The following is a 21,738-nucleotide window of genomic DNA, read 5'->3' as shown; positions in this document are numbered from 1 at the left end:
ACCCGCGATTTTAGAGTACCGGCAGTAAATTCTGTTTAAATTCGCTGAAAATGCAACAAGTTGATAAGTTTTTCGCTGTAATAGTTTTTTTCAATTTTAATGCAGTTTTTGAATAAATGGTGTATTTGATGGAAAATTAAAATTTTCGCTGCATTAGAAATATTGTTTAAATTTTTGCTTAACCAAAGGCGCAATAAGGTGAACTTACAAGGCAGCGACATTGTTTCTGGGTTTAACGGGCAGTGGCAACTATACTGCCACCATTTTTTCAACTGTTTCAATAGTTTATTTTTATCAAAGGTAGAAATGTGTTCTTCTTCATGTTCTCTGAAGTTTGAGTCGATTCCTCGCCTAGTTTCCCCGGCCTTATAAAGGGTTAATGAACAGAAAAGTTTTCAATTGTTAAATATTTCGTATGATTGAAGAAGTTTGGCTATAGGGGGTCTAAGGTATCACTTCATTCTGGAAAAGGGGTCTCTTGCCCAAAATAGTTTGAGAATCCCTGCTTTACATTCTACGTAGATAACTAATCTGACCAACTTCTTACTTCTTATTGCACATCTAATATTTACCTTGTAAATTGAACATTCCCAAGCATTTTTTCAAAAAAGACAGATAAAGGCTTAGTGATTATGCGAAAACCTGATTTTTATGCCCTGCGGCTAAACGTATGTCTCGGGAAGAAACGACGTTTGAATGTTTATATCCACCGATGCCGCCTTGTGTGTGTGTGATTGTGACGCGCGTCCTTCCAATAAAATTGAATTAAATATACTACCACTACAGCAAATAAGTATCCCGTGAAAAAGAACATTCCTTGTTGTTTTGTAAGTGTTTCAAGTTTTTTCCAAGTGCGGCTAAACGAATGTCTATCACTGTATTTCAATAATGATTTAAACAAGTTTGGACAAGAAAACATGCATTAACCTGTCCCTTCTTACGTGACATGTGCAAGTGACCACTTTACCTCCTAACTAAAATTTTTGCAATTTTTTCACCTTTATTCTAATAATGAAAAATATACTTTTTTTGATTTTTATAATAAAAACCGCTTACTATCTTGAACTACAATAAGTTGAGCTACAATATTCTTCGAAGAACGGTAATTTTAGTGGTATGTGGACACAGGAAATGGGCATGTTTCTTTGGGCGACCACATTCTCCCCAGTTCCCCTATCAGTTTAAGCTTGATGTCTAGTGAACCTGTTCACGGATCAATGCGGTGCTCCTACGAGTAATAGATAACGGTACTCAGTATCAAACAAAGTAGTCACCCACACAAGAAAACGCATAGGGCCTTATTCCCGTATCCACTTACACTAACGTTTCCACTACGCTTACATCTCACTTCCCTTTTTTGCGTTTCCACCGATCGTGAAGTGTAAAAATGAACTTCGTGTAGAATGTGGAGTGGATACCAAAATGACCTTGTGTTCATTTCCGATGTCGTTTCTAATGGCGCGTTTACATTTGGGAGATCTATAGCTATAGATGGATTTATTCACACGAAAAAAGATGTAAACGGGTGAGAATATATATGATACACTTCTTCGAGGTATATATAACCACTATGAATAGAATAAATTCAGGCATATGTAAACGCTGGTGAATTTCTCTTTGGTGAGAAATCACTAAAGTTGGATGCAGTTCTACTTTAGGTGAATAAATTCACTGAAAATATGAATATATTCAGTATATAAGTTCGCGTTAGTGTAAACGGTTGATGCGATTTCTATAAATCTCATCCTATTTTTTCACATGAATATATCACTAGTTTATACCCACCATAATAGAAACGTCAGCTGTATTTTGTTTTGTTTATCCTCGAGTTGTGTCGATACACCCAGAAAATGGATTACTAAAAAGCTTCCAAATCTTTTGTAATTCTAACAGTAGAATGTACATATTTCTGTAAATATTACCAATCGTTTGTAAAATGAATGTCAGATGAAATACACATCCCTACCAACGATTGATTCATTTTACTTCGCGGTGTTAGTAACTTTTACGATTGTCATTACTGGCAACCGCGAAGAAAATAAATTTATTAGCCTAATTACCGAGTTGTTAATTGAGTTGCAAGGCACTACTTTCCGATATTGATTTCATCACAGAAGAAGGTCGTATTAACTCAGATTTGGGATAGGTAAGTAATATTCGTGAAAATCAATTCAATTTATGTTCTTTAATTGATATTTATACATATTGGATAGCAATGATTTGTGCTCGTCTGCTGCGGGAGAACTTCAATAGTAAGGAATCTGGGTACTTCGATACACAAAAACTAGCCCTGTCGAGTCCTAGTTCTACCTGTTGGATTCGGTCAAGGACAACTTCATAAACGTTTTGCAGACGATTGTGATCGGTGGTTCAATCAATTAGATGTTTTCCGGATTCGTCACGACGCAGGTTCCGTATCCTGCGCGTCAAGTCAATGTTGCAACGGGGCATAAAGCTAGCTTCTCTTAATGCCATCTGGGTTTTGTCAGTTTCATGATATCTCCCGAATGTGTTTGGCTGAGAAGTAATTACAAGCTGGTCCTGGGAGAGGGTAATGGTGAGAATTGAGTAGTCTGTCGTAGCTTTTCATAGTAATAACTGTGTATTTTTCCTAATTTGTAGCCATGGATCAGACCCAATCGAACAGGATCAGATGTCAATAGTTTAGATAGTTCAATAAATATTTTAAATAGTTCAGATAGTTCAATAAATGAATAAAGATGCATACAAAAGCTCAATTCATAACAATATATGCATAAAGGTAGGGTTAATATAACATGTTGTATATGTTAAACGAACGTTGAACCGACTACTTATACTGGGTTATACTGGCCGATTTGACATCATAGCGTGTAATATGTACGAAGAATTCGTATTGCAAACATTTATTAAATATTGGTAATATTTACCAAAAAGCTCGTCATATATACCAATTTTTCGGAAGAGTGTATGACTGTTTACACAAAAGAGAGCGTGAAGTGTAAATGAGAATAATGTCGGTGGATGAACTCGGTGTATTGATAATGAATTCTACCAAATGTTTACAGTGGCGTGTATTCCGGAATAAGGTTGTACTCACTACACATTGTTTTCACGTGTAGTGTATTCGGGAATAAGGCCCATAGTGTGTTGATTGCATAGGAATGTGGGACAAAAATCATAACAGCAGAATTTAGCCATAGTAACACTTCGTTGTGATGGAAAAGATTGTTCATAAGTATCAGAACTACTGTTTGCATAAGAGTCTCATGTTATTTGAATAATAGCATAAGTGTCTCAAGCGACAAAATTTTTGTTCTTCTAAAACGAAAAGTTCTGATAATCTCGAACCAGATAAATCATTATTTGAGTAACTACTGGTTCGAATTATGTTGAAGTAGTTGTGTTTAAAGATCAAAATAATAGTTTGCATAAGTGTATTATGTAATCTGAATAATCTCATGTAAAAAAACCTTTGTTTGTTAAAAGAGAAAAGTACTGATCTTTTCGGATACACATTGCTGGCATTAATTACACATTTATTACATCAATGGCAAAAGTGTCTCATATTTAAACGGATAATAAAACTAATGTTATGTGTTGATTATACTTCATATGATTTACTCTTGGAGAGGGTTTTGGAAGATTTCACACGAAGACGAATAATAAAATATAATTTTTATATAAGAACACCACATCAAAAGACATTGTTAAGTTAACACATATATATATTTTAGAAAAAAATAAAAACAATGTTTATTTTTCATAATTTTGTATTTATCACTGCTTTTTCAAGGAAAAATAGTTCCGACCAGTACGACACCCATGCCCAAATTTAATACGACCGCAAAGGGTTAATACATTATTATGGCACTATAAATCCAATAATTATGTGCAAGGCTTTGTTGCTTTGTCGAATAAAATATTCATTTGAATTTTTTACATCGATTCCAAAAAAGGACCAAAAACGCGTTTCTTCAAGTGTTTAAGAAAATCTTCTGTAATTTTGCAAATATTGCAGTAAATTCTAATTTTTGCAGATAAAGTTTTAGCCTAGTGTATCACCTACATTCCTGTGAACGTTTCGTTTTTGTAAACGTTTCATATATACGTTCAACCGTTTTTTCAAGCCGATTGATTAAAGATAGGAATAAATTAGAGCAGTGGTGGCCAACCAGCGGCCTTCCGGCTTTGTTCATGCGGCCCGCAGCCTGATTTGAAAAATGATTTTTTTTCATCTGAGTGATGCATGAAAATAGTTAAAAAAGTTTTCAGAAAACTGAATAAAAATAACTTTGTGAGTAATTCTTGTGTGAATTATTTCCAGTTCCATTTTTCATTTTTTTAGTAATTCAATGACAATTGTTCTTGTTAGTTCTCAATGAACTTTTTCCCGCTGTTCTGCTGTTCTGCTCACACTCACATTGATTCATGCGGGTAACTGCAGTAATTGCTGTCAATATTGGTACCGTCATCCGGGGGCAAATTGATCACCGGGGGGAAATTGATCAAACGTATTACTGAAAACAAACATACATTTTCAGAGGTATGATGCAATTTAATTTTAAGTTTTTTTTAATCGGACATGTTCAATACCATCTGAAGGTTCTTTTTGTCAATGGTTCTTAACGAATCACTTATTAAATTGCATGAAAATTATTTTTTTTCTAAATAGCATTTTCGTTTCCATTTTCAATTATGGTGAAGAAACATATTTTCAACACATCAAAGCAATATTTCTAGACGCTAAACATATTAATTTACTTCTGGCCGATACTTGATGAGTTGAATAAGTTAACACATACTTGTAATTACTATTCAAACAAGTGAAACAAGTTAGAAAACACTATTTTACAAAAAAAAACACCACGAATGACCAGAACGGAATCCCATCATGTTTATGCATGTTTTCTTGTCCAAACTTGTTTAAATCATTATTGAAATACAGTGATAGACATTCGTTTAGCCGCACATGGAAAAAACTTGAAACACTTACAAAACAACAAGGAATGTTCTTTTTCACGGGATACTTATTTGCTGTAGTGGTAGTATATTTTTTCTTGGTTTGTCAAAACTAGCTCATAAGTGAGCATTTCAAGGGTTTTTGGCTACATTAGGGTGGAGCAATAATTGATTCTCTATACATTTTTGTGCATATAACACTAGAAAATCCTGAAAAACATAGAATGATCAATTTCACCCCGAAGCTACATTTTGAAATTTTCCGTTAAAAAGTTTCTAAATTAACGCTTAAGGATTTTTTAAAACAAAACTTTCCATAAAGTTTTGTAACCTTAGCACCAGTACTGATTTTGGGAGAGAGTCGGGCAGTCGTCGGGTGCGGACGTAATTTCTGTTGCTCCGCGCATAGTTTCGTTTAAGTGTTCAGCGGAGAGAACAAGATGTACGCGTTTGTGCTGTGTTATACTTATTTTCGAAATATGACAAATGTATGCTCTGTTATAGTGATTTAAAGTGCATTGTAATTATATTGGACTCCTTACGCAAATAATGGAACAATAAATTGACAAAGTGAAATACTGCATTGGTTTTTTAGGTTTCGTTGTAGTGGTGAGAGCTATGATTTTCGTTCGCTTCCCAGATCCAATTATAATCGAGCAGTTATCGATTCGATGTCGACCGAAACGAAGTAACGTGCTACAAAAATGCTCCCGTAGGCCGCACTGCCTATAGTTTAAGCTATAATTGTACACGATTGCATGTACAGAGCGAAGCGGCATCACTGTATCAAGTCTTATCTCTTTCTCTCTTCCAATGACAGTTCATTCAAAACAATAAAACGTAGAATGAAATGGGTCGAGAATCATTTTCATCATTTTCGTAGGTACAATATTTGTTGTTTCTGTATCATAATTCATAATCTCTTTTTTTCCAGATTTTCTGAACAACATTAACAAAATGGGATACCTACATAATGCAGCAAGCAAAACACAGCAGCTCCAAGCAGTTGTTCGATTTATCCTATGGGCGGATTTCCCCAAATATTTTAATTTCGAAGGAGAAATTAATAAAAATGCAGCAGTTGCAGATGAAAACGACAGTATGTATTTGTCGAAGCTCGTAAAAATGATATGTAGCCTAAGCACATTCGAAAGCTATGCGTGGTCACGGTAATATGAAGAGAACCGTCACAATAACGGTTACATAAAAGTGCTTGGAGTTGTGCGGTGATCAAATTGTATGCTAACGTTCCGGTTCTGCATTTCCATTCCAACGTATCTAACGGAATGCTGATAGCGCAACAATTGAAGATTATTAAAATTGATGCAAGGTTAATTCCTGCGAACGTGAGTAAACATCAGCTTTTGACTGAAGTTGCGTATTTCAATACATAAAAAGTAACAACCACCAGCATCATTAGGTAGATTGACTAACGGATCGTATAGACTGATACTTTCAACAAAGTCCCCGGATATTGCCCTTCAATGGAGGTCTAAATTTAAAGCTCTTACCAAGGAATGTACGGTATGAGTATTGGGTTTCTATCGTTGTAGTCACATATTTAATGGATTAATGTTTTGTTTCAGTATTGAAAATTGGAGTGATTGCGATGGCAATTTGTTATCCCATTCGCACCAAACAAACACAGTTTATTTGTGCAATAATATACTAAGATGTTTTTATTGTGAAACTCGCAAAAGTTTCCCGAAACAGGACGAGCGGTCAGCGTAAGTTAGGTTATTTTGTTATAAATAACGATTTATAATTTTGTTATTTCCCAGAATTTATTGATTGTTTCGTTCTTCCCGACAGTACGCAGATTTCCAGAGGATGTCACGGTTTGATATAATGGAACGATCGGTAGAAAATCAAACAAAGTAGTAATAAATTTAAATCTCAAAATAGCCATGCATGTATTACAATGAAATGTAATGTGTTTGTCCATATAATAAAATGAACAATTCCATTCACAGCCTGTTTTTATATACTTTCTATTTGACCATGATCGAAAAATGGATAAAACCATAATAATGGTCGAGCAATTTCGCATTCGGTCGACGTGGTGCCAGATTGGCACAATGTTGGTTCGTAATAGGTTGTCAAATACGAAGAGAAGGTCGACAAAATCATTGCAAAATGGCACGATATCGGCACCGTTGTCGACACCATTTGTTGAGACCAATCTGGCACAACAAAGTAGACTGGGTTCCAACCGTCGCGGGCTTGGTTTAAATGTGTGCTTTTTTTTCTCGTCGACTCGTGTATGTACAGTTGCGACGAGCGGTTCGCTTGCCATCGTATAAGTCTTTGTACCTGTTTTTCGACAACGAGATCGAAGTTTGTATGGCTTCCCAGTCTACTTTGTTGTGCCAGATTGGTCTCAACAAATGGTGTCGACAACGGTGCCGATATCGTGCCATTTTGCAATGATTTTGTCGACCTTCTCTTCGTATTTGACCACCTATTACGAACCAACATTGTGCCAATCTGGCACCACGTCGACCGAATGCGAAATTGCTCGACCCTTATTATGGTTTTATCCATTTTTCGATCATGGTCAAATAGAAAGTATATAAAAACAGGCTGTGGATGGAATTGTTCATTTTATTATATGCACAAACACATTACATTTCATTGTAATACATGCATGGCTATTTTGAGATTTAAATTTATTACTACTTTGTTTGATTTTCTACCGATCGTTCCATTATATCAAACCGTGACATCCTCTGGAAATCTGCGTACTGTCGGGAAGAACGAAACAATCAATAAATTCTGGGAAATAACAAAATTATAAATCGTTATTTATAACAAAATAACCTAACTTACGCTGACCGCTCGTCCTGTTTCGGGAAACTTTTGCGAGTTTCACAATAAAAACATCTTAGTATATTATTGCACAAATAAACTGTGTTTGTTTGGTGCGAATGGGATAACAAATTGCCATCGCAATCACTCCAATTTTCAATACTGAAACAAAACATTAATCCATTAAATATGTGACTACAACGATAGAAACCCAATACTCATACCGTACATTCCTTGGTAAGAGCTTTAAATTTAGACCTCCATTGAAGGGCAATATCCGGGGACTTTGTTGAAAGTCACAGTCTATACGATCCGTTAGTCAATCTACCTAATGATGCTGGTGGTTGTTACTTTTTATGTATTGAAATACGCAACTTCAGTCAAAAGCTGGTGTTTACTCACGTTCGCAGGAATTAACCTTGCATCAATTTTAATAATCTTCAATTGTTGCGCTATCAGCATTCCGTTAGATACGTTGGAATGGAAATGCAGAACCGGAACGTTAGCATACAATTTGATAACCGCACAACTCCAAGCACTTTTATGTAACCGTTATTGTGACGGTTCTCTTCATATTACCGTGACCACGCATAGCTTTCGAATGTGCTTAGGCTACATATCATTTTTACGAGCTTCGACAAATACATACTGTCGTTTTCATCTGCAACTGCTGCATTTTTATTAATTTCTCCTTCGAAATTAAAATATTTGGGGAAATCCGCCCATAGGATAAATCGAACAACTGCTTGGAGCTGCTGTGTTTTGCTTGCTGCATTATGTAGGTATCCCATTTTGTTAATGTTGTTCAGAAAATCTGGAAAAAAAGAGATTATGAATTATGATACAGAAACAACAAATATTGTACCTACGAAAATGATGAAAATGATTCTCGACCCATTTCATTCTACGTTTTATTGTTTTGAATGAACTGTCATTGGATGAGAGAAAGAGATAAGACTTGATACAGTGATGCCGCTTCGCTCTGTACATGCAATCGTGTACAATTATAGCTTAAACTATAGGCAGTGCGGCCTACGGGAGCATTTTTGTAGCACGTTACTTCGTTTCGGTCGACATCGAATCGATAACTGCTCGATTATAATTGGATCTGGGTTAGTGAAAGTATCACTGCATAAAACATCGGCATGGTTGGCCTGAGCGGGCAGCGGCCATTCTTTTAATTGGATAACAAACTGTATGAGTGCTGAAGGCCAAAATATGCACTCAGGAAATTATTTTGTTTTAAATTTCTTTGGTGAGATCGTTCTTTATCATCAGATTTAATCGTTTTAAGTTAGCATGCGAACGTGTTATGCTATGTATTGTGTGAACTAATCGGTGGTTATAACGATTATGGTTGTAGAGTAGTGGAATATATTAGTTTTTCTAATTTGGAAAACTTAAAATTTCGATTTATTTTTATTTTTATTGTTCAACAATATTTCAGTTGTTGGAAAAAATTATGGGTTCACTTAGATTTCGTTCTGGATTATTATATTATGATTTTTCCATTTTATTCCACAATGTTTGTCGTTTATTTCTTTGATTTTTCATTCAAAACTTTAGGATTCTACTCGTGGTTTGTAGATGTTAATGTCCTCATCGCGTGATTATATGATATTTTATGATTCGCTGGCGCGCATACAAAGTACAGGAGATATCGAGTTGTCATACTCAACAAATCGTAAATTCAATCGATATTTGTTCGAGTGATGGACCTAAGAGTTTGTTTTGTCTCTCATTCCATGTTGTGTTCTATTAATTAGAAACTATAGGAGTATTGCAGGTTCGCTTTTATTACAGAGGAGTTTTCTGGTGACCTTCTCAGGTTTCTCTTGGATCTTCCATCATTGATTATATAAAAATATATCAAAAATTATAAAGTATGCGACGTGAGCGTTCACGAAATATATTGTAGGTTAGCATTATTGTAGAGGAGTTTCAAAGTAACCTTCTCAGGCTTCTCATGAATCCTCCGTCGTCGGGTATAAAAAAAATTTCATAATTAGAAACCATAGGAGTATTGTAAGTTCGCTTTTATTATAGAGTTTCCCGGTGACCTTCTCAGGTTTTTAATGGATTCTTCGTCGTCTAGTATGAAAAATTCGAAGAATCAGAAAGTATGCGATGTTTGCTTTAGTACAGAGGTTTTCCCGGTGACCTTCTCAGAGTCTCATGGATTCTCCGTCGTCGAGTATAACAAATTCGAAGAATCAGAAAGTATGCGATGTTTGCTTTAGTACATAGGGTTTTCCGGTTTTTCCGGTACATATATAGAATTGAGAAATTAGACACACAATGATCCAAAATATATCGTTCGGCCTTCGGGTAATCGAAACATAATCGATTTTCAGGATTTCGTTTCGTCGAGTGGTTGAAAGTCCGCATATACAGAATCTCATCACTTACCACAGTGAATCCTGATTTTTTTTACCCTACCCACTAACACACATCCTTTCCATGATAAACGCTAGGGAACCACGCTATAGAGGCGACCCTTCTGGCCTTCGGGCGGCGAATATCATACTAACATTCCTTTCCTTCCTCTGGTGACTGTAAGGACGTGGCTGGCGTCTTTATTGACCATTTAAAGCTCGAATCACCGAAAATTGCACAACGAGAATGATTTGCTAGTCCCAAGCGTCATTCTGTGTGTTCTATGTGCACTTTGGTTGGTTCAGGTCAATCACGGAGAGCAACTACGAATTGTACAGTCTACCCAAGCTCAAGCTTAGCACCAGTACTGATTTTAAAAATAATTCGAGAGGTTGTATCCGAGACACGACCACTTAGGACGTAGGACTACGCAATCTTTTTATTTTTTTAATTTGTTGGTTTATCAATTCGGATATTATTTGCGACTACGTCTAAATTTCATAAATAACTTTTTAGTAAAACGTTAGGGGATTTTGAAAAGGTTTAATGGCTTGCGTGGTTTTGTTAAATCATTTAGAGGAAGCAACGATTCTTTCATGCCTTTGCGAGAACAATACACTAATTGGTCATATGTCGCAATTTGTTTCTTCATATCAATGCACGCATTGCACTGAGTATTTCACGAGAGGCATCTTCCGTGCATCGCCATTCAACAATAATCAAACACTCGTCTATCAGATGCACACAGTTGCAGCGATAAAAATGAAACATCGAAACACACTTCATATGAAATATTCGCTAGCGATCACACCTCGAGGGGAAACATAAAACACAAAACGAGCAGAATAAGCGACCTTTTTTGTTTCGGGCACAGAAAGATTCTGAGAATTTTTCTCAGAGGAGATGCAATACTTCTATGCTAGCGACTGCTTACATACTATGCAAGCGTGGAGTTTATTTCGCAAATATTTTCTTTGCGCTATCCTCCTTCGTTGTTTCTATTCAAGCGGCTGCATAAGTTGCTTGTTATTGACAGTTCTGTTCGGGAAAGCATCCAAATGGACAGAACAAATGTATGGGGAAATGGGAATGCTTCCAATTTTCATCAATTTAAACCATATACAGACTATGAGATTGTAATGTATAGCATATCAAACAAATCTTAGAAAATTTCCAATTCGATTGGTATACAAATCGTTAAAATCCGTTCGCAGCGAAAATAGTTATTAACGTTAACTTTATTTCATAAAAACGTGACCTGTTTTCTGATTTGGCACCCTTAATGTAAAACGTAGTCCTACGTCAATAATTGGGTTAACCGATTGCCCGGTTATTTTGAAACATAGGAAAAAGTCCTTTAGAAAATCCTTTAGTTAGCGTGCGTCGGAGTGTATACGTTTGCCCGGTTAATTTTAGCTTTGAAATGTATCATTCTTGCCCGGGCCGGCGGCCGACTCGGATTGCGTCACCTCAGTACCTCACCCTCGTTAGATGGGGATTTCGCCCTCATTACATTGACCTCACAATAATTTATTTACGAAAAAAATAATTCATAATAGAAAATTGTGCTCTGATGACGCTGATGGGTTTTTTTTTCATTTTTTCGATTCAGCGATACAAATTGTTTTAAAGTACATCAGTTGAAATTTGAAATCACTTTCAACAATTTAATGATTCTAAGATCACTGAGTTGGGCCTTTGGATTAACTGTTCATCATTTGATGGAAAAATTACACAAAAACCCTTGATGATGACGTTAATACTCAAATACCTCAATGTTTCCAAGTTTCTTATAAGAGTAAGAACAAGATGCATGAAAGTGTGAGTCCATAAGAGAGAGAAAGCCAGCACTAGCAAAAACGAAAAGCGAGAACTTCAAAAACCAAGCAGACCATATCCGTATAGCGGACCATTACCGAACATCACAAGCCATCTGAACAATTTGAACTTGGGCTTGCAAGGTAGATCGGTTCACAACTCAACCGAATAAAAAAAAACGAAAGCATATTCATGTTGTTCGAAAAACAAATAGAAAATTGATTTTTGCTCATTTTCTGACAAGATGCATGAAAGTGTGAAAGTATCGTCAGCTAGGTTATCACTACAATAAATCAAATTAATGGTCGCAGCAGTTCAAGGCTCCTACAGACGAAGATCGTCAGCTTGTAAATACGTTGACGCACCTCAGGCGATGAAGGCTGATTTTTCTCACAGATTTGGGAATTTCAAAGCACAAGAAAAATTTCATGAAACTTTTTCTATTCCATTCAGTTTTTTGATGAACATGCCCCTTAAAAAATGCAGATGTAACTCATTAAAATGCAGTGTGATTCTGAACTGCGTAACAAATTTGATACCCATGATCTTTTGAATTTCTTCTCTAATTTTTTTTCAAAAGCGCGATTTCCAGAACTAAAAAAAATCTCTTGTTGTTGCTTTTTATCTGGATCCATTTGTATGAATATTTTTGAGAAGTTGAGTTTTTCGTTATGAAACAAATGAAATCGATTTGAGCAGTAGCGTCCAAAAAACTGGCTCAAAAAAATTGTCTAGGTAAAATCGAAACGGCGTTGTGGTATATTGTATTATACTGTATTTTAACATTTTCTATATTGATATAAATTAATGAATATTGTAATATTTTTTTTAATGACTGAAAGAACACCCAATTTACCCGTGATCATATTATAAGTCTTCATATTAAAAAACAGGAATGGTTTCTAATTTAAATACTGTAGTTAGGCGTAGAAAAAACGGTGGAATCTATATTTTATATTTCACACTATATCATAAACAGCAGTGGGAAAAAAATCATTGCGGCCCGCGGCTATGATGAAAAACCTTGATGCGGCCCGCGTCATGCCTATACCTGGCCACCACTGAATTAGAGAACGCTTCATAGCAAACCGTACCAAAACAACAAAATGCAAAGGGTGTGTCACATCAAATTGCATTACGGAAAAAACGCTGTAGAAATTTAATTTTTAGGAATTATATCTTCAGCTTTCGCTTATAATCAGATAAGAGTGTATAGATCACGTTGGCCATGCTTCACTGTCAATTTTTCGTAAATTTGGGAAAATGTCGTCGAACGAAAAAGAGCGTCGTGAATTAATCCTGCGCACTCGGGACATCGGTAAGATGCTGGGAATCGTCCAATCCACGGTCAGCAGAGTACTAAAACGATACTTCGAGAACCTAACCATCGACCGGAAGGTGAAGAACGGCAAAAATGGATGCACCGTCAGTGAAAAAGATCACAAGCGCGTAGTTAAGCAGTTTAGACGTGATCCGAGAAGTTCGGTCCGGGATGTCGCCAATAAGCTGAATTTGTCAAGTTCATTCGTCCAGCGGACCAAGCAGCGGGAGGGCCTGCGTACATACAAGGTTCAGAAGGCTCCTAACCCCGACGAAAGGCAAAACATGGTGGGGAAGACGCGAGCCCGGAAGCTGTACACCGAAATGCTGAAGAAGCCGCATTGCCTGGTAATGGACGACGAAACCTACGTCAAAGCGGACTTTCGTCAGCTGCCGGGCCTGTTGTTCTTCTCCGCAGAGGACAAATTCAGCGTTCCGGAGGAGATTCGGAAGCAGAAACTATCCAAGTTTGCCAAAAAGTACATGGTGTGGCAAGCGATCTGCTCTTGCAGAAAGCGGAGCGCCCCCTTCGTGATGACCGGCACGGTAAACGGGCAGGTTTGCCTTAAGGAGTGCCTACAGAAGCGCTTACTACCACTATTGAAGCAGCACGAGGGCCCGACCATCTTCTGGCCGGATCTCGCTTCGTGCCACTGTTCAAAGGACGTGTTGGAGTGGTACGAAGCCAACGGGGTCACCTTCGTGCCAAAGGAAATGAACCCGCCCAACGCGCCGGAGCTTCGCCCAATAGAGAAATATTGGGCGATTATGAAGCAGGCCCTCCGGAAGAACCCAAAAGTTGTCAAATCAGAGGCGGACTTCAAGAGAAAATGGATTTCTGTTCAAAAAAAACTACAAGCTGACGTTGTACAGAACCTTATGGACGGGGTTAAGAGGAAGGTGCGAGCATACGGGCTTGGGCTCGAAGTATGAATAAAAAGAAAATGTCAAATGTTGTTTAATAGTTTTTATTTTACTGTCTAAAATTTTCAAAAGGATCGGTCTACTGGGCGAATTTCTACAGCGTTTTTTCCGTGATACAATTTGATGTGACACACCCTTTATGCGTACTCTCGAAATAATCGATTCTAAGCTTTCGTTTGTTGTTGATGGTTTAAAATGAGGTACATTCCATCTTCGTGCGTTGATTTTGCACGAAGATACTTCGACTCCACTCTCTGATCCTTTATTTTTTGTCGAAAAGATAATGATATCGTATCATTTTCTCAATCGATCAAATATTAATTGTTGAAACTATGCTACTTGAAATCTCGAAACGCACGAACATATATTTGAATGCTAGAAACAACAATCAATTAGAGACAATAATTTGATATTTTCGCGCCCTCAAGTCAGCATATTTCAAGTTATTGTTCGCTCGGTCCATTTTGGCTCGGCTCCCTGAGAACCGGCTGCAAATCGATAGTTGTTTCCTTTTGCTATTCGCATTATGTCACGTCTTGGCATCGTCAATATTTTGGGATAGTTTCTTGTTTTCCGCTCCAGACGTGGCCAATTCGGTCCCATTTCATGTATGATAGCAAGCTGCTGCAGACTGGCGTCAAGGTCGGATTACAGATCTACACGACACGGTCTACTAAATGGTGCATTTTATCGTATTCAATCGAAAGCATTGCTTCTTTTTTTTTTGATTTTCTGTTCCCATACATCAACGTGTTTCCCAATAAAAGATGTTACCTAAGCTGCTGCAGGAAATTCGATACATTAGCCGGCAATTTCCCACTACGGCGGTTGTGGTGGAAGTGAGACGCTTACAAATGCTGTTCTCAGAGGGAGGAGACGACCCGTTCGGTACCAATAACGGAAAGAGCATTTCCGAGCCGAGTGTTCGCCGGGCAACAGTAGTGGAAGCAGCATCAGCAGGGAGGGAGTGAATTAATGATTCACACCTGAAGGTGTGAATAAGCTGGTAATTAAAATCGATTCGTCACATATTGTAACGAGAAAATTAGCAAAATGTTCCGATTTGCTGAGCCCTCGACTACCGGAATCGAACGCGAAGCGGTTCACGGTATATGAGTTCAATTGACTGGTTCGTTCCAATTTATGGTCCCCCCATCAACGGTTTGGAGTTCCCCTGAACTCATCGTCGGCCCTTTTTCAAAGCAGTTCGATATTTACGACAAACGCGTTCCATCCACTGTCTGCCATAATTGCAATCAGATTAAAGTGAAAGAAAATAGACCACAATCGATAGCTAATCTTGGGTTCTGTCCAACTTTTTTTTGTTGTTGCCCAACGAAACCTCTTTAAAAGCTGACGAACGCCGCGATAACGATTCGGTTGGAACTAGTTACGGCGTGGGCACTGGCAATGGAATGTGCCCGATTAAAGTGGTTTAAATGATGCGAGGAGGCTTGTTTCAGCTTAGGTTTGTTTCGTAAATGTTACACGATGAGTGATGCGGCCTTTAGCTATCGTTTTGGAGAGATCTTGAAGGGTTGAACGATGGGCCGATGGGTTGCATCCATTTGGGAGAGTTCAAGGTTAATATCATAGATGTTTTAAGGTGCTTGGCATTGGTCGAAGTACTTGTAAGTTTCATCACTTTAAGAGTATCCAACTCAAAAATAATAAGACTGGAGTTCTTCAATATTGACATATCTGGATCCATAGCTCTTGATAACGATTCGGTTCTCTCGTTGCACAGTAGACAAAGCGAATGTTATTCGTTCTTTAGCATAAATTCGCAATATTCACGTAAGCTCTGTCAATTATTTCAAACACTATACGACTTTCGCTGAATGAACCAAAATCATTCAATTTCTACTCGTCATGCTCTTGTTTTATAGCGTAGGTTTGAGAGGAAAAAACAAAACGCGACATCCTGTTGCAGTTTTCTGTAGCGAAACGGATGGGGCACATATCCGTCCGTCGGATCCAACACAAATACCAAAACCCTCGTGACCGAATAGTGCATCCAATGTCCAACGCTGATAACAGCTGGTGTAACTTATGGTTGACCTGATTTTTCCAGTAAGGCCGCAAGCCGCATTCGTCTCGTATTTTGGAGGGCCACATTTCCATCGCATTGCATTTTTTCTCCTGAGCACAGACTATGGATTTAGCTTTTTTTTTATGAGGAAGCTCTGCATTGGTATTCACGAATGATAGCTTTTTTCGGTTCATGTAAATCCAGAGGACGTGTATCGTGCGAGACGGATTACCGCTCCTGCCGGAAAAGCGCGAATGGAACGTTGATGATCGCAGCGTTTTTTGTTGTTTGTTTTATGACAAAGTGGCGAAAGGGTGTGACGATGGTGATCTGAGTCTCTGACGTCAACCAGCAACAAGGGAATCCACCGTCAGGAAGCAAAATCAGTGAAAGTGATAACCCGCTCAAAGCTCCAAATGTCTGTGCCAGTGGAGGACGGTATCCGGAGCCGAACGTGTGTGAATTAATTAATGAAATTTGAGGTAAATCTACTTGAGCCGATTTCCCGCCACAGATCTCGCGGTTCAGTAATTTGTTTGGATTATCTCTGTTCTGTTCGCAGAGAGGTCGCGCCATGGCGTCGTGCTTTATTTGCATACCAACACCGTGTTTGCGGAACCGATGCTATCTTGGTTCTACACTAGTGATACCGAAGAAAATGGTCGAATTCAACGGTGGAAAGCGTTAGCGATCGGATTAAGCGGGTTGTTTATCCAGCTTGTGATGCTGGCTGACGTTTTATTTTCATTACCTTAACCGGTTGCAACAAATTTGTGCTACTGAATCAATATTACGTACTATGAAACACAATGTTAAATAGTAATGGAAGAATGAGTTTTTTTCTTCTTTCTATTATAGTGACTTTCAACACATTTTGGCTGGTTCTTCACTTTTACTTCTATTTTTGGAAGAATGTCGGGAGTGCGATTTGAGTTCGTGACCTTTAGCGTGAGAGGTATGGATGTTACCACTACGCCAGATCGCCTCCTCAGAATGGGCTTATGAAAAGAATAACTTTTGTGATTATACAATCAGCCATTTTCCCGGAAGCTAATGCAAAAAACAATCGAAGATACATTCACAGGCGTTTCTTTCAAAATTAGACAGAAAACAAGTTTATCGCATAATGTTTATTGTCATACAAAAGAACTTTTTTTTTTATCCCATTTATTTATTTAAGGCTCATTAGTATTTTAGCTGTAACAGAGCCGAATTTTAATCGTGTACATGTCACATGGTTATCATATCTATAATTAGTCCATTACACAGTTGCCATTCGCCAGTATTTCTTCTATACCATTACATATGGTACATTCACACAGTAGCCATTTAGGCGTAAGAGTATTCTTTCTGTTCTTCCATTATCCAGTTGGACCACCGGACAGCGGAGACAGTTGTTTGATCATTGTTGAGTTATTTATAGAACAGTAGCCCGATGTGTCTGGCAGAGCAGAGCAGTGTATGGATGAATCGATCTTATTTCGATCGTGGATCGATCTCCATCGCTGATGATTGTTGCGTGGACGTAGCTATTCTGTAACAACACAAAGATGGTCAATGAGGGTCCTGAGTTTTGAACTCACGATCGATCGCTTACTAAGCGATACAAAAGAACTGTTTGTTACTTTTATTTTTGAGTTCATTTTTCTAGAAGGGTCTCATTTTGCATTATTATTCAATACTCAACAAGGTTTCCAGTGACTTTCAGATGAAACCATGGAAAAGGATCTACGGAAGTCGGTCCTTTCCCTTCTACTACTTTCAATCAAGGATTTCGGGCTAAATTATCTTTGGACCTATTGATAAATCTTTTAGCTTTATCGATGTGATAAAAATACCTGTGTTTCTGTGTTCCAGATAGAGGCGAATGAACTGCAAAGTTTAAAGCCTCTTAAAAACAAAGAAGAAGAAGAAGAAGTGTTCCAGATATAGTTACAATGTGATTGAATTATTCTTCGAATTCCTCTGCTATTTGGTATATTTTTTTAGGTTGTGTACAAAATCTTATAAATGGTTACTTTAACAGTTCGGCTGAAAAGTTCATAAGGTTGACGTCTAGATCGCGCCTCTTGCAAAAATATACTCAACTATCACAAAGCACCATCTTTCAATGAATACGTGCCAAAATTTGACAGCAATCGGCCGATTGATTCCTGAGTTACAGCATTGAGAGTGAAGCAACTTTTGTTATTGTGGAAAAAATGGAAAAAAACCGAATTTCGTGTGTAATTGCATGAATTGGGCTTTGACTTGCTTCCGCATCCACCGTATTCTCCCGATCTGGCCCCCAGCGACTATTTTCTGTTCGCAGACCTGAAGAGAATGCTCGCTGGCAAGAAATTTAAGACCGATGATGAAGTGATTACCGAAACTGAGGCCTATTTTGTAAAAACCGAAAGAGTACTATAAAAATGGTATCGAAAAGTTGCATGATCGTTATAATCGCTGTATCGGCCTCAAAGTTAATTATGTTGAATAATAAAATTGAATTTCGCAAAAAAATAGTTTTACTGTATTACCTTATAAACCTTCAGCCGAACTGTTACATATTCAAGATAAGGATTGTGGTCCAAACTTCATAAAAACTTAAATTGATTCCACTAAAAGAAACACTTTTGGACAATGTTTGTATTAAACCTAAAGGAATTCTACTTAAATTCTACAACAGCAAGTGAAATCAAAGTTCACAAAATAAAACGATGAGGATAAATTTTAAGCCTGGTAATTATTTCAAAGAAATTTAATCAACACAGTTTTATGAAAAACAACAAATAGTCAGCGATCTTCCAGCTTAGCTAAGCAATGAAATTTGTTCATAGCTAGTTATGTGAAATTTAGAAAACAATTTGTAGACGAAAAAAATGCTTTTTGTCTTCATCAACGTAATCCTGTTTACAAGGGTGTAGGGTAGGGCGGGGCTAGTTGGTCATTTTTGAATAAATTTGGCTATAACTTTTTAGTATAAAGTTTTGCGTTAGAATGTTATGTACCACAATGCAGCTTACCTTTTACCCTGTCAATGAAAAATAACCAGAGAATCAATTATTTGTCATTTTTCTTGTATTTAACGTTTTGACGTAGGACTACGTCTAACCGGAAGATATAGGGGGTGAAATGGAAATCTAGGCACTGAACAAGTAGGAAAAAATGCAAGATTTGGAACGCTTATAACTCGAGCATTTCTCAATAGATCGCAAAGGTTTTTGCATCAATTGATAGGAAATATATCTACGCATCTATCATAACGAATAACATTTCATTTTTCTTGAGATAAATAATTGAATAATTGTGAAATATCAAGCATTGTCAAAATGCACTATGTGCCCATTTTTGATTGGTCCATTTTGTGCTCCTCAAATCGTACCGACCAAAACGGGCAACCAGAGCAGCAGCGAAATAGAATGAAGCACGATTGGAAAGGAAAAAGAAAAAATATGAACGAAACATTGGTCGCAGTCTCACACATGCGTAATTCTCGAGCCAGCCAGTCAGCTTAAAAATCCCCGCTCCGCTGCCGTAACGATCATTCTCATTCAAACCGTACACCACATCGGTTCGCATCACAACACATCAACAAACTAACACAAGCAGCCATGTCTGGATATGGCAAAGGAGGAAAAGTGAAGAGAAAGGCAAAATTCCGCTCGAACCATTTTGGACTGTAGTTTCCCGTAGGTGTATTCGCCAATTGCTCCGCAAGGGTAGCTAGGCCGAGCGCGTTACTACCAGTGCACCAGTCCACCTAGCCGCCGTTAGTTTCGGCTGCCGAAGTGATCGCTAACAAAACAAAACAACAAACAAACTAACTAACAAAACAATAAACGCTTTAGATTGAAGATAATTTTGTGATCCTGAAAAGGACCCTTTTTAGCCTGTATGTGAATCCAACGAGCGAACAAATCGTAATGAATGTATTTTTTTGCCATCGCTCCCTTTTAACGCTCATTCGTTCGTCTCGTTGGACTCGCCCCTCTGGCTGAGTCTGCCGATTTGTCTCTATCCTGTGAGTGTGTACCGCTAGAGTATAAAACATGCGAACCCCAAAAAAATATCTTATTTTCTTTCAAACCGTAAACCCGTGTGGTTGTACGGCTTGGCATCGTGGACGTAACAAAGGAGGACAAGTTAAGGGAAAGGCAAAGTCTCACTCGAACCGTGCAGGTCTCCAGTTCCCTGTTGGTCGCATTCACTGATTGCTCCGCAAGGGTAACTAGGCCGAACGGATTGGTGCCGGAGCACCAGTATACCGAACAGCGATTATAGAGTTTCGGCCGTCGGAGTGCTCGAGTTGGCTTGCAAAGCTGCTCACGACAATCAGAAAACCCGCATCAAGAACAGAGCAGATTCGGTTCGGCGCTCATCAAGACAACAATTAGTTTCAGTGAGTGGCAAAGTGTTTCTCCGGCACGTCGCATTAAATGTAATTTACTGAACAATATGTCACAAGCTGGATGGGAAGAAATTTTCCAACTGTGAAAGCTGTGGCGAGTGGTAAACGCAACAGCTAAACAGGAATGTTTAACCGAACAAGATGAGAATATCGAGTGATAACAAAAACACAACACCAAAGGTTCTTTTCAGAACCATCAACATATTCATAAAGAGTAAACAGTATACTAATCCATTTTTCATGTAGATAGGTAGGTATTCACGTAGAAGAAGAAAATAAAACAATATATTTAAAATATATATTTAACAAAAGCTGTCCCCTTTGTATAGTCCTACGTCACTCCGGTTATGTCCCCGACATTACCCACCCGTCTTTTTTATATTTCAGAATAAATTGACCAACTAACACCACACGCGGGGTAAGTTGGTCAATAATATGCATGTTTTTTTGAGCAAATATAAAAACGTTTTTCCAATAGAAATCTCCTTTTTTATAAATTAATTAAATAAATCAAAACAAAAACAGTTAACTAATATCATGTAGCAATTAAAAAAACAAATTATTGGAAATTTCAAATTATCATCGTTGTTGAAAATTAATCAGGCAATCTTTTCTAGCGATTTCGTCTCTCTTCCACTTTGTGGCGAACCAGAGATGCCAGGTTTGAAGACATGTCTTCATTTTGAAGACATTTAATTTTGTGAAGACATTTTGAAGACATTATGAAATATGTTAAGACATTTCAGTATGATAGCGTACCGTTTTGCCTCATATTCCGAACAGTCTCAAATTCCGAACACTTGATTTTTAAATGTAAATTTACTAAACTTTTATGTTATAAATAATTGAATAATATAAACACAAACATCCTTTGGGATATAGCTTGGTTTTAACATCATTTACAAGTATCGATTCATCCCATAATTTATAATATTAAACATTTGCGAAAAAGTGACAGTCAAAACCAAAGATAAAATGTTTGCGTTAGCAAATTCCGTAAAAAACTAGCATAATTCATTTTTCAGTTTACGTAGTTGTTTCAACTATTTTGTTTGCTGTTTTCATGTTAAGTGCTAAAGAATGTAAGAATCTACATAAATGGATGAAAAAAATGATATTTTATGCAGAA

The 21,738-nt window shown here is 37.5% G+C and overlaps 2 long non-coding RNA genes across 4 annotated transcripts; one reads left to right on the top strand and one right to left on the bottom strand.

Moving 5' to 3' along the window:
- The first annotated feature begins 5,760 nt into the window (after positions 1-5,760).
- LOC129771572 (uncharacterized) lies at positions 5,761-6,859 on the top strand. Of its 2 annotated transcripts, XR_008742411.1 has the most exons (5): positions 5,761-5,820; positions 5,876-6,287; positions 6,353-6,465; positions 6,528-6,668; positions 6,723-6,859. It is a non-coding gene; the product is annotated as an uncharacterized LOC129771572 (long non-coding RNA). The 2 variants fall into 2 exon arrangements; XR_008742410.1 differs by having other exon boundaries at positions 5,876-6,465.
- Positions 6,860-7,556: 697 nt separating this feature from the next.
- Positions 7,557-8,678, bottom strand: LOC129771255 (uncharacterized). Of its 2 annotated transcripts, none has more exons than XR_008742318.1 (4): positions 8,619-8,678; positions 7,974-8,563; positions 7,771-7,911; positions 7,557-7,685 (listed from the first exon to the last, which is right to left on the bottom strand). It is a non-coding gene; the product is annotated as an uncharacterized LOC129771255 (long non-coding RNA). The 2 variants fall into 2 exon arrangements; XR_008742317.1 differs by having other exon boundaries at positions 7,580-7,716.
- Positions 8,679-21,738: the final 13,060 nt, after the last annotated feature.

The sequence above is a fragment of the Toxorhynchites rutilus genome, chromosome 2 (assembly GCF_029784135.1).
Source record: "Toxorhynchites rutilus septentrionalis strain SRP chromosome 2, ASM2978413v1, whole genome shotgun sequence".
In the NCBI taxonomy this organism is placed as follows: Eukaryota; Metazoa; Arthropoda; class Insecta; order Diptera; family Culicidae; genus Toxorhynchites; species Toxorhynchites rutilus.
The sequence above is the reverse complement of the archived record's forward strand: the minus strand, read 5'-3'. Positions and strand labels throughout refer to the sequence as shown.